This window comes from Triticum aestivum, chromosome 5B (assembly GCF_018294505.1).
Source record: "Triticum aestivum cultivar Chinese Spring chromosome 5B, IWGSC CS RefSeq v2.1, whole genome shotgun sequence".
Taxonomy (NCBI): Eukaryota; Viridiplantae; Streptophyta; class Magnoliopsida; order Poales; family Poaceae; genus Triticum; species Triticum aestivum.
This window is the reverse complement of record NC_057807.1, coordinates 671439717-671453550: the sequence shown is the minus strand read 5'-3', so window position 1 is coordinate 671453550 and position 13834 is coordinate 671439717. Positions and strand designations below refer to the sequence as shown.

The 13834-nt window shown below is 42.1% G+C and overlaps 1 long non-coding RNA gene across 1 annotated transcript; it reads left to right on the top strand.

Moving 5' to 3' along the window:
• The first annotated feature begins 3527 nt into the window (after positions 1-3527).
• On the top strand, positions 3528-4814 carry LOC123117555 (uncharacterized). Its single transcript, XR_006457419.1, has 2 exons — positions 3528-3928; positions 4015-4814. It is a non-coding gene; the product is annotated as an uncharacterized lncRNA (long non-coding RNA).
• The last annotated feature ends 9020 nt before the right edge of the window (positions 4815-13834 follow it).

Here is a 13834-nt window from a genome sequence, read left to right as displayed (position 1 = left end):
GGAGCCCAAATTTTTTTATCTCAGTTGCATGTCCACCCACGACTCGCAATTGAGGCCCAATTTTTTTGTTTCTGTTGCAATCCCCCCCTTGACTTGCAATTGGGCATAGATATTTTTTTGTCTCAATTACAAGTCACCCTCAACTCGTAACTAGGGCCCAAAATTTTTTTGTACTAATTGCAAGTCCATCCTTGACTCGCAACTAAGGCCGGACCTTCTTTTGTCCCAGTTGCAACCCCACACTTGACTCGCAACTGAGCATCGACAGTTTTTGTCTCAGTTGCAAGTTCATCCTCGACTTGCAACTGGAGCCCAAATTTTTGTTGTCTCGGTTGCATGTCCACCCACGACTCGCAATTGGGGCCCAATTTTTTTGTCTTAGTTGCAATCCCACCCTCGACTTGCAACTAGGCTTTGGTATTTTTTGTCTCAATTACAAGTCCATCCTCGGCTCGTAACTAGGACCAAACTTTTTTTGTCCTAGTTGCAAGTCCATCCTTGACTTGCAACTAAGGCCGGATGTTCTTTTGTCCCAGTTGCAACCCTACACTTGACTCGCAACTGAGCATCGACAGTTTTTGTCTCAGTTGCAAGTTCATCCTCGACTCGCAACTGTAGCCCAAATTTTTTTGTCTCAATTGCAATCCCACCCTCAATTTGCAACTGGGCTTCGATATTTTTTGTCTCGATTACAAGTCGACCCTCACCTAGTAACTAGGGCCCAAACTTTTTTTGTCCCAGTAGCAATTCCATCCTTGACTCGCAACTAAGGCCGAACCTTCTTTTATCCCAGTTGCAACCCCACACTTGACTCGCAACTGGGCATCGACAGTTTTTGTCTCAGTTGCAAGTTCATCCTCGACTCACAACTGGAGCCCAATTTTTTTTGTCTCAGTTGCAAGTCCACCATCGACTCGCAACTAAGGACTAACATTTTTGTCCTAGTTGCAACTTGACCCTCGACTCGCAGCTGGAACCGATCTTTTTTTGTCCCAATTGCAAGTCCACTTTCGACTTATAACCGGGGCCCGACTTTTTTTGTCCTAATTGCAAGTCCGCCTTTCAACTAATAATTGGGCCCTACTTTCTTTTGACCCAATTGCAAGTCCAACGTAAACTCGCAACTGGGTTTGACTCTTTTTTATCTCAGTTGCAAATCCATCATCGGCTCGCAACAGGGTTAAACTTTTTTTGTCTCGGTTGCAAGTCCACTATTGACATGCAACTCGGCCCTTGATCTATTTTTGCCGCAGTTGCACGTCAAACAACGGCTCGCAACTAGGGTCACACCCTTTTTATTCGTCCTAGTTGCAAGTCCATCATTGACATGCAACTAGTTTGTTGATCCTTTTTTTACGCAATGTACTTCCTTAAAATTCACAAACATTTTTTCAATCGGTGTTTTTAATTCATGGATGTTTTGTAGAGGCTCAAAACTTAACAAATCATGAACACCTTCGCTAATCTTCAATTTTTTTGAATAGACGAACATTTTTAAGTCGTCAAAGAATTTTCAAATTCAAGAATGTTTATTTATCATGAATACTTTTTAATTCACAGTTACTTTTTTGAATTGATATTTATTTTAAAATGTTTTTTAGTTATATTTATTTTGTTCTAAAAATAAATAAATTCAAAAAAAATCACGTTCGCAAATGGGGTAGCTTACCTAAAGGGCGTTCACCTAGAGGCAAGCTATATGATACTCGAGAAAAGAGCTAGAGGGTGCATGCCAGGCTGGAGCGTGCATGATGCATGCATGCACCACGTTGCTTGCAAACTTGTGTTAATCAAGTTTAGCCCAGAATATGAACCCCGCTTAGTTTGGGTGTCTAGCGATGGCACTGGTCAGCCAACCAGTGTGTTATTGATACCCAGCAAGGCAGCAAGAGGAATAAATGGGATATTTCTTCCCTCGCGTAAAACTTTTTTTCTAGTACTAGTATAGGAGAAGCCCAGCCCAAGCAAGTAACAACAACAAACAACGATGGCAAACAAAAGACAAGGAAAAACGATCACGAAGCCAGAAACTGAGACAAGATTTAGAAACACATGACATCATGTTAGATGTGAGATAATATCTCACATCTAGATGTGACATAGTCAAACCCTTCTTGTAAAAGAAGCGAGACAAAACTACGTGGTCACATCACACGTCGCACCGCTGCATGTATGCACACCCATCGTGGCATGTAGTCATATCAACGGTCACACCTACCCAGCCGCATAGTTTGACCGAACTTATGCATATAAATATAAAGTTAGTCAAACTTAGCAAAACTTGACTTTGACCAAACCTTATATGCAGACTGAAAAGAAACAGAGGGAGTATTTGTCAGGACCTAATTCCCGTGCATTGCAACGGGCGAAAGATATCATAAAACCTGCTCCATGCAATAGTACGCTTCGTTTCTTACATAGAGTTGTGATAAACATCACTAATAAGTTTATAATGTTATCGCTTTTCAAAGTATGAAGTGTGGACGTAAAGAAGAGCCACCCTAACATACTTCATCTGATGGAACAGTAGTGGTGCATGGAATAGTCTAGTAACCGGTTTTATATTACATTTTTCAGAAAATATCTTTATTTTTAAATATATTTTTAAAAAATTTAATCTTTTTATTAGAATTGAAACATGTTTTGAAAATGAATATTATTTGAACACATGTTTTTTTAAAGAGAATTTTTTAAAAAATGATCAATTTTAATGGGTTTTAAGAAGTTAGAACATTTTTTTTTGAAAATTTTGAGCATTTTTTGAAAGTGTTAACTTATTTAAAAGCATTAATTTTTTAAAGGAAGAAAATTTAAAACACTGCTTATCTTAAATAAAAGAACATGCCCGGTGTGAAATTAAAAAAGGATTGTTGGTGTCCATACCATGTAGTATAAAGTTGAGAAAGTCGTTGGGATGCCTTTTGATGGCGATCTTTCAGCTTGGCACTATCATGGGATGGAAGAGGAATGGCGTAATTGTTTTTAGCAAGATATGCAAACAGTGGAATTGTTGTATACTATTCGAGAGTTTAATGACTAATCCAAAAGTTTTTCGTAGAATTTTCAAAAGACTTGCAAAGTAATAATTTTGCATTAATGTGTAGTGATGCATTGAAGTGGGATTGTTTATATACAATTTTCTGTTATATTCGAAAGCAAACATATTTTACTATGTTAATTATTTTTTAGAAAATGTTGATTATTTGATTTGCAAGATTATATTTCGTTCCTTTTCTTTTACACTATTCGAACTTGGCGATCATCTTCATAAGAAAAAGTGAGCTTTTCTCTATTCCCCATCACATGTAAATTTTGGATGGGTTGTTTTAAAAAAAGGTAAATTTTAAGATGTGCCGTTGTAACATTCTCTCTACTCTTCATCCCCCCTCTCTCCTCCCTGTCTCACCAACGACGTCAATGACATCCAGAGTTGAGGAATATCTTAATTGTTAGCAAGTCCCGATGAGCTCCAAATATCTTCTCCCTTGAGAAACATTTATTTCTAGTATTTCACTCATTTTAAATTATTGTATCTGATAATGTATTCATAAGATGCGGTAGACATGAATGACAGTAACAACAAACAACTGCGGATGCTCATTTAGAAAGAAAATTTACAACCGAAGCTAGCACGCATAGTTCCTGTGGCTTCTGCTCGGTTCAGCCATTAAAAAAAGCATCAAAAATCCCCACCGAGCAGCTTCTATGTGGACCTTATCCACATCGCCGTTCCTCTTTAGCAGTAATGCTTCTCCTTCCTTCTCTATCGATCCATCAACGGCTCTGCTCTCCTTCCCCTCTCTCTTCGTGCTGCATCCACACACACACACACGGCGCTGCTTTCCCCCCTCTCTCTTCTTCCTCCACAAGGAACCAAGCATCACTCTCTGCTTGACCGTGGCGCCAGAATCGAGCACGGATGCGCGCGGTAAGCTCCTCCCTCCCCGCCCCTGATCCCCTCTTCCTTTGGCGTTCGTTCCATTGACCCCATCTCTCTCTCTTTCAATTTCCCAGGCTGTCTCGCCCGTGACCGGGGCTGCTTCGCGTTCGTCGGTAGGTTGCGGCACTGTTGCTGCCCGTATGGGCTCCCAGTGGCCGGGCGTGCACGTGCCGGGGCTGGCTGGGCTCCCAGGAGCCGGGCTCCCCGCCTCCTCCAACATCGGCTGGAGAGGAGCTCCTCTGTGCTTCCTAGCCGCCTCCTCCAGCAGGCCAGCCAGAGCAACCGCCCCTCTCTTTCAGATTTTCTCTTTTCTTCTGTAATCTGCCTTCTTCTTCTTCTTCTTCTTCTTCTTCTTCTTCTTCTTCTCTAATCTCCCTTCTTCTCCTTCTTCTATCTCTAATCTCTGCTTTCTCCAGAGAAGGGAGTCGCCACATGGAACACAACCAGAACGCCTCGCCTTGGAGCTCGCTGCCTCCGGCAACCTCTCTGTCGGCCTCGTGCTCCTCCACCTCGAGCGCCGCCTCCTACCCGTCATCCATCTCCTGGAGGTGCCTGTCAGGCAGGGGTTGATGCTTATCCTCGACTCTCTCTGTCAGCTCTCTCCTTCTCCAAGCCGAGGAGGATGAATGGGGAGGATGAATGGGGCTCTTGCAGGTCGGCCGCTATGTCCGCGTTGACTGCGGGCGAGCGCGTGCGACCGACACACACGGCCCCGCCTCTGCTCCTCGTCCTTCTCTAGCCTGGGCAGCGTGCCGCCCGCCTGCTCCCGATCAGATGGGGAGCGCCGCCGCTCGATCCCAAAAAGAATCTCGAACCATTTTTTCTAAACTTATCGAGAATGCGGGTTGAATAGCGAAAATAGAAGAGTCTTTTATGCAAAAAAAACCATGACGTACGAATCAGATGCGGGACGAAACCAAAAATATCACCTTGCTTTAAATAGTAGGTATATATATATATATATATATATATATATATATATATATATATATATATATATATATATATATATATATATATATATATATATATACGTGGCCTAAGAAACTTATTTGGTTTGACCTCTCGGTAGTGAACTTCGAGCACGTTTGTCAGCAGGGTCAACTTCCCTGAGCAGGAGCACAAGGGGCGTGGCTATGTGCTGCCAGCAACGCGACACGTAATGCAGGATCACCCGTAGGGAGCCGTTGTGGTCCAGCCCAGTAAGAAAGTGGTCGCGTCAGGCTGATGTCACCCATCTCTTTTTATTTTTTCTTCACATTTTGGTTTTCATTTATGCTTTATTTTTTTATTCACGCATTTTAAAATGTTAAATGTGTATATAATTTTTTAATCATGTATGAAAAATATTTGTAACATTTAAAAACTGCCACTCTTTTAAAGAAATGTAAGCGACGTTTCAAAAATGTTTATACAATGTAAAAAATGTCAGCATAATTCAGAAAAATGTTTGGTACATTTTAAAAAGAGTATGTTACGTTTATAACTTTTTCTCGAGTTTGAGAAATGTGTTTGTGACATTTTCGAAAAAAGGCTATACAATGGCAAAATAATGTTTGTAATCTTTCATACCACTGAAACATGTGCATGTCATTTGAAAAAAAAATTAGAATGTTTGTGACATTTTTAAAAATATTTTACAATATAAATAATGATCTTGTAGGTTAAAAAAATGTTTATTTCCATTGCAAAAGGATACCTGACATTTTAACGAAATATTGAAGTGTGTCCAAAAAATGTATGCAGCTGTACAAGACTAGGATCTCCCCCTTCCTTGCGCGGCAGGAGTTGGAGCCGCCTCAGATGCCACTCTCCTTCATTTACAGCTGATTTGTTTCGATGTCGCGGGAGGTACTAAAGGTGATGAGAGAGTAGCGGTTGGAGAGGGATGCAAGACTTCACGATGATGCCTTCTCATGGACCCAGTGCGTGCGGGAGTGGAAGGAGGCACTGCATGCGATGGAGGAAGATCTGATCTAGAGATTTAAAAGGGGGAGTTATGCTCATGTTTGTCAAGATCAAGAGGATCGAGAGAAGGAAGGCGCATCTACTTCGAGGGCACAACTTCAGAGAGGGTATGGATGTTGCGGACCTCTCCTTTGCCACCGATGGGTTTCATCCTCTAGGGGAAGTAGGAGGCAAAATTTGAGGATCCTCATTGCAAGGCGAGGTGGGAATGCATCGCGGGGTTGTCTCCGGCTAGTGTTTCGTCTCTTCCAAAACTAGTTGATCACCTATCTTTTCTGTCATTGGAACCAACAAGGTATTGATGGGAGTATGTGGCTTGCCTAGCGCCAGAGTTGGCCTGCCATTTAATCGTGGGAAGAAGCCAGGTGTCTCGCTAGATGTTCCTAAAAAAAGGGTGCTAGATTCCACCAATGCAAGTCTCTATGGCCATGGAGGTGGATATGCACATGAATCCCCTGATGGTGTTCGACCAGGGGGTGATTTTGGGCGTGAGGATGATCAGGAGTATCGAAATCCTTATTTGGTCACCTTTGGGGATGCGTTGAATTGTGCTAAGAAGCAAGCTGGGAAGAACAAGTTGAAGAAGCAAAGATCGAGATTGGATGTTGTTTCAAGTTATCTGAAACACAAATGGGCTCAAATTCCTTAGAAGCTGGTGATGTCATATTTTAGGGATGTGAGCTCTGTTCCAAGTCATAGATCTGCCCCTGTTTCGTTTCCTTGTTGTCATTTAGTTGGCAACACTAGTCCATGGTTTCAAATTGTTCGAGGGAAACCTATGGAAGTAGGTATTGGCCCTGATCCTATTTGGTTTCCCATGGAATGGGGTGGATGAGTTCGACGTCCGGCAGTCACTGGACTAGCCACTCGCCACTCAATCGCCGACATGAAAAAGATAGAGATTCAGGAGGTGATGTTTTTCTGTGGGAGGCTATACAAGGCTTGGTGGGGGTGGCCTTGTTTTGGAAAGGGTGATCTAGTGTTAGGAGGCCTGATATTTCACCGACCCTAACCCTAGTTCGCAACAAAGTTCTGTCATCTCCCATCCCTGGTGTTGTTCCTCCGCTGATACTAGGGGTTAGGGTAGTCCGGGTACAACCATGGAAGATCATTTTGGTCCTAAGCATGGGGGTGGAAGTAGACGTGATGGAGGCGGAGGGAATCTTCATTTTGGTCGCAATTTCCAGCACGGGCAATTCTATCAAAATTCGTTGTTGTTTTTTTCAGGTCACCGCCAAGGAATTATCAAGGAAACAACTACCAAAATAACTAGTACGTGCGTAGGAATGCCAATTTCAGTGACTGGAGTTTTGATGATGAAACCAGAGTGACTCAATACTCATGCAAGCCTCCTATGGAGAATAATAACCCCTTTAGTTGCAACATATCAACAGAAGACGCAGGTGGTTTATTCAGTGCAATCTGCGCCAAGTGGAGGTAACACAAAGGGAGGGGTGGCAGTAGTGATGTCGATGTTCAGTCTTCGTAGGCAAATTCTGGTGGCGCAGCCTCGGTGGGAGGCTCTGCGGTTCCTCAAGCATCTAGAGGCAAGGTACTTGTGGGTGATAAAAGTATTTTTCACAAATATGGGGTTAAGGGACATGGATCCAAAGCTTGTGATGCAGAAGTAAAGTTTGTGAATTGCAACAAAGAGACACATATTTTTGATTTTTGTGTTTGGATTCACCCAAAAAAAAGTACAGCTATGCTAGTTGGTTTTGGAGGGGAAGGTCTAGGTTTTTTTGTTGCAGAACATGCAAAAGATTTGAGTTCTTGAATGTAGAGTGAGGCAATTGCTCTGGTTCATCTGAGAGAGGAGTGTGATCCTGACATCAATGCTGACATGCTTGTCAGGAGCCTAGAAAAAACCTATCCCTTGAGATGGGATTGGAAGACCAAAAATGTCTCATTCAACCAATTTTCTGTTGGCTGCTCGGATTAGTGAGGCTATTGTGTATGATTGGGTGCCTTTGAAAGATAGGAATGTCATGATAATTGTTAAATTGTGGAATGACGATTAATTGGCTATGGGTGAGCTGGCTATGGTCTGCATAAAAGCTAAAGGAGTGCCTAAGAGTATGAAGAATTTTCATGGGCTTTGTATGAGATTGGTTCCATGATTGGTTTCAGGGGGTAAGTGGATATGGTGACTACATAGGAACTTGGCTTGGTCAGACCATAAGAGGTTGTGGTCATTCATCAGAAAATACCTATATGGACTAAGCTTACTACACCAAATCTTATGGTCTACCGAGTTTTCTTTGAACTTGAAATGGTTGTACATGATGGATGGTCTAAGAGTGAGGATGAATTATCTTAAGGGTATGAAGATTGGATGGATTTCCAGCATGAGGAAGAGGCTGAAAAAGGTCCAAAAAGAACTAAAACCAGTGATGATGAGGTGGTAGCTAGCCACATTTGTGCAAGTACAAGAACTAAGTTGGCTTTGGAGCAAGGGGATGCTCCACTGAAAGAACAAGATGAGGCAGATCTGCTTATGTATATATGAAAGAAGTTGGAGGTTCAAAAATGTGGAAAGAATTATGTATATGGTTCTATTTCTATTAATGGAGGGTGACTTCTAGGAATACTAACAATGGGAAAGTAAAGATTTTTGGAGTTGATCCAGAGGATGACGGGGAAGGTTCTCAGTCTCTTAGTTAGGGGGCTAAATTGGGGATTAAGCTGAATGAAGATCAAAATGACATGACTACTATTGACAATAACGAAGGGGATTTGGGTGGCCAGAGATATAGTCGAAGGATTGCTCCCAAGAATATGGATGATGTACCTTTGCGGGACAGGTCCATATCTTTGGCTAGAACCAAAAATTTGTGCTGCTTGAAAGGTATGTTTTCTGATGTTTCTGATTTACACCCTTATAATGTGAAGTTGATAGATATGGCAGTTTAATAGGGGGAGGATTTATATGTTTCTCTTTATATGGTGAATTATAATCTGAATTTTATTAATTTTGATGAAAAAGCTAGGATTGAGATGTTTTTAGCTAGCAAAAGAGAATTATCTATTACTCCAATGGAAACCAAGATCTTATATCCAGATGATGTAGAATCAATTCTATTGGAACTATTACACACGAGCAGAGAAAGGTATGATGATTCTGATCCCATGGAAAGGTTTTCTTATGATATGGTTGGGTATAGAAAGGGTGGATTTATAGCAAACAATACTCTTTCTGAGGTTCTTGCAGTTAAAACACCAGTAAAGACTGTTGAGAAAGAAAAGAAAAAAAAGAAATCCTTGTGATTTACTTACTTTTCTTCTACCAAAATCTTGAGGGACTGGCTTGGAATTGTAGGGGGGTTGGGGATGTTGAGAAAAACAATTTCATTAGGGAAAAATCAATAAAAATAGTTGGACTTTGTGGGCATTCAAGAGACAAGGAGAATTGATTTTAAACAAATGGAATTGTCTAGCATAAATGGTCAAGAATCTTTTGACAAGACTTTTCTACCTTGCAGGGGTGGGTCTAGAGGTAGTTTAGTAGGGATTAATAATGGCGCACTTTGGTTAGTGATGAGGTAGAATTTCGTGATTATTTTGTTAAATGAAATGTTAGGAATGTGGTAGATGGTTTCTGTTGGGGCTTGCTTATTGTTTATGGAGATGCTCAACCTGTTGGGAAACCTAAGTTCTTGGTTGACCTTGTGCACCTGCTTAAAAACTCCAGGAATCTTTTGCTAATTGGTGGAGATTTTAATATGACAAGGAAAGCTGGTGATAAAAAACCCAGGGGTTATAATAAATGGAGTATTCTTTTTAATTCAATAATTTCTTGGGGGGAAATGATGGAATTACCTCTAGCTGGTAGAAACTACACCTGGTCCAATAATAATAAGGACCCCACTTATGCTTTATTGGACAAGGTTATGATTTGTCCATTTTGGGAATAAAAATTTGAAGGAAATATGCCCTAGAGACAATAATAAAGTTATTATTTATTTCCTTATATTATGATAAATGTTTATTATTCATGCTAGAATTGTATTAACCGGAAACATAATACATGTGTGAATACATAGACAAACATATAGTCACTAGTATGCCTCTACTTGACTAGCTCATTAATCAAAGATGGTTATGTTTCCTAACCATAGACATGTGTTGTCATTTCATTAATGGGATCACATCATTAGGAAAATGATGTGATTGACATGACCCATTCCGTTAGCCTAGCACTTGATCGTTTTGTATGTTGCTATTGCTTTCTTCATGACTTATACATGTTCCTGTAACTAGGAGATTATGCAACTCCCGTTTACCAGAGAAACACTTTGGGTGCTACCAAACGTCACAACGTAACTGGGTGATTATAAAGGAGTACTACAGGTGTCTCCAAAGGTACATGTTGGGTTGGCGTATTTCGAGATTAGGTTTTGTCACTCTGATTGTCGGAGAGGTATCTCTGGGCCCTCTCGGTAATGCACATCACTATAAGCCTTGCAAGCAATGTGACTAATGAGTTAGTTGCGGGATGATGCATTATGTAACGAGTAAAGAGACTTGCCGGTAATGAGATTGAACTAGGTATTGGATACCGACGATCAAATCTCGGGCAAGTAACATACCGATGACAAAGGGAACAACATATGTTGTTATGCGGTTTGACCGATAAAGATCTTCGTAGAATATGTGGGAGCCAATATGGGCATCCAGGTCCCGCTATTGGTTATTGACCGAGAATAGTTCTAGGTCATGTCTACATAGTTCTCGAACCCGTAGGGTCCGCACGCTTAAGGTTTCAATGACAGTTATATTATGAGTTTATGAGTTTTGATGTACCGAAGGAGTTCGGAGTCCCGGATGAGATCGGGGACATGATGAGGAGTCTCAAAATGGTCGATACGTAAAGATCGATATATTGGATGACTATATTCGGAGTTCGGAAAGGTTCCGAGTGATTCGGGTATTTTTCGGAGTACCGGAGAGTTACGGGAATTCGCCGGGGAGTATATGGGCCTTATTGGGCCATACGAGAATAGAGGAGAGAGGCCAAAAGGAAGGAGGCCTCCGCCCCCCCCCCTCTGGTCCGAATTGGACAAGGGGCGCAGCCCCCCTTTCCTTCTTCCTCTCCCCCTCTTTCCCCTTCTCCTACTCCAACAAGGGAGGTGGAATCCTACTAGGACTAGGGAGTCCTAGTAGGACTCCACACTTGACGCGCCCCCTCCTAGGGCCGGCCTCCTCCCCCCTTGCTCCTTTATATACGGGGGCAGGGGGGCACCCCATGAGAACATAAGTTGATCTACGGATCGTTCCTTAGCCGTGTGCGGTGCCCCCCTCCACCATATTCCACCTCGGTCATATCGTCGCGGAGTTTAGGCGAAGCCCTGCGCCGGTAGAGCATCATCATCGTCACCACGCCATCGTGCTGACGGAACTCATCCCCGAAGCTTTGCTGGATCGGAGTCTGGGGATTGTCATCGAGCTGAACGTGTGCTGAACTCGGAGGTGCCGTATGTTCGGTACTTGGATCGGTCGGATCGTGAAGATGTACGACTACATCAACCGCGTTGTCATAACGCTTCCGCTTACGGTCTACGAGGGTACGTGGACACACTCTCCCCTCTCGTTGCTATGCATCACCATGATCTTGCGTGTGCGTAGGAAATTTTTGAAATTACTACGCTCCCCAACAGTGATATCAGAGCCTAGGTTTTATGCGTTGATGTTATATGCACGAGTAGAACACAAGTGAGTTGTGGGCGATACAAGTCATACTGCTTACCAGCATGTCATACTTTGGTTCAGCGGTATTGTTGGATGAAGCGGCCCGGACCGACATTACGCGTACGCTTACGCGAGACTGGTTTTACCGCCGTGCTATGCACACAGGTGACTAGCGGGTGTCTGTTTCTCCAACTTTAGTTGAACCGAGTGTGGCTACGCCCGATCCTTGCGAAGGTTAAAACAGCACCAACTTGACGAACTATCGTTGTGGTTTTGATGCGTAGGTAAGAACGGTTCTTGCTAAGCCCGTAGCAGCCATGTAAAATTTGCAACAACAAAGTAGAGGACGTCTAACTTATTTTTGCAGGGCATGTTGTGATGTGATATGGTCAAGACATGATGCTATATTTTATTGTATGAGATGATCATGTTTTGTAACCGAAGTTATCGGCAACTGGCAGGAGCCATATGGTTGTCGCTTTATTGTATGAAATGCAAACGCCCTGTAATTGCTTTACTTTATCACTAAGCGGTAGCGATAGTCGTAGAAGCAATAGATGGCGTAGCGACAACAATGCTACGATGGAGATCAAGGTGTCACGCCGGTGACGATGGTGATCACGACGGTGCTTCGAAGATGGAGATCACAAGCACAAGATGATGATGGCCATATCATATCACTTATATTGATTGCATGTGATGTTTATCCTTTATGCATCTTATCTTGCTTTGATTGACGGTAGCATTTTAAGATGATCTCTCACTAATTATCAAGAAGTGTTCTCCCTGAGTATGCACCGTTGTGAAAGTTTTTCGTGCTGAGACACCACGTGATGATCGGGTGTGATAGGCTCTACGTTCAAATACAACGGGTGCAAAACAGTTGCACACGCGGAATACTCGGGTTAAACTTGACGAGCCTAGCATATACAGATATGGCCTCGGAACACGGAGACCGAAAGGTCGAGCGTGAATCATATAGTAGATATGATCAACATAATGATGTTCACCATTAAAACTACTCCATCTCACATGATGATCGGACATGGTTTAGTTGATTCGGATCACGTGATCACTTAGATGACTAGAGAGATGTCTGTCTAAGTGGGAGTTCTTAAGTAATATGATTAATTGAACTTAAATTTATCATGAACTTAGTCCTGGTAGTATTTTGCAAATTATGTTGTAGATCAATAGCTTGCGTTGTTGCTTTCATATGTTTATTTTGATATGTTCCTAGAGAAAATTGTGTTGAAAGATGTTAGTAGCAATGATGCGGATTGGATCCGTGATCTGAGGTTTATCCTCATTGCTGCACAGAAGAATTATGTCCTTAATGCACCGCTATGTGACAGACCTATTGCAGGAGCAGACGCAGACGTTATGAACGTTTGGCTAGCTCAATATGATGACTACTTGATAGTTTAGTGCACCATGCTTAACGGCTTAGAATCGGGACTTCGAAGATGTTTTGAACGTCATGGACCATATGAGATGTTCCAGGAATTGAAGTTAATATTTCAAGCAAATACCCGAGTTGAGAGATATGAAGTCTCCAACAAGTTCTATAGCTAAAAGATGGAGGAGAATCGCTCAACTAGTAAGCATGTGCTCAGATTGTCTGGGTACTTCAATCACTTGAATCAAGTGGGAGTTAATCTTCCAGATAAGATAGTGATTGACAGAATTCTCTAGTCACCATCACTAAGTTACTGGAACTTTGTGATGAACTATAGTATGCAAGGGATGATGAAAACAATTCCCGAGCTCTTCGTGATGTTGAAATCGACAAAGGTAGAAATCAAGAAAGAGCATCAAGTGTTGATGATTGACAAGACCACTAGTTTCAAGAAAAGGGCAAAGGGAAAGAAAGGGAAACTTCAAGCAGAATTGCAAGCAAGTTGTCACTCCCGCGAAGAATCCCAAAGCTGGACCAAAGCCTGAAACTGAGTGATTATACTGCAAAGGAAATGGTCACTAGAAGCGGAAATGCCTTGAATATTTGGTGGATAAGAAGGATGGCAAAGTGAACAAGGGTATATTTGATATACAGGTTATTGATGTGTGCCTTACTAGTGTTTATAGTAGCCCCTGAGTATTTGATACTTGTTCGGTTGCTAAGATTAGTAACTCAAAACAGGAGTTACGGAATAACCAGAGACTAGTTGAGGGTGAAGTGACGATGTGTGTTGGAAATAGTTCCAAGATTGATATGATCATCATCACACTCTCGCTACA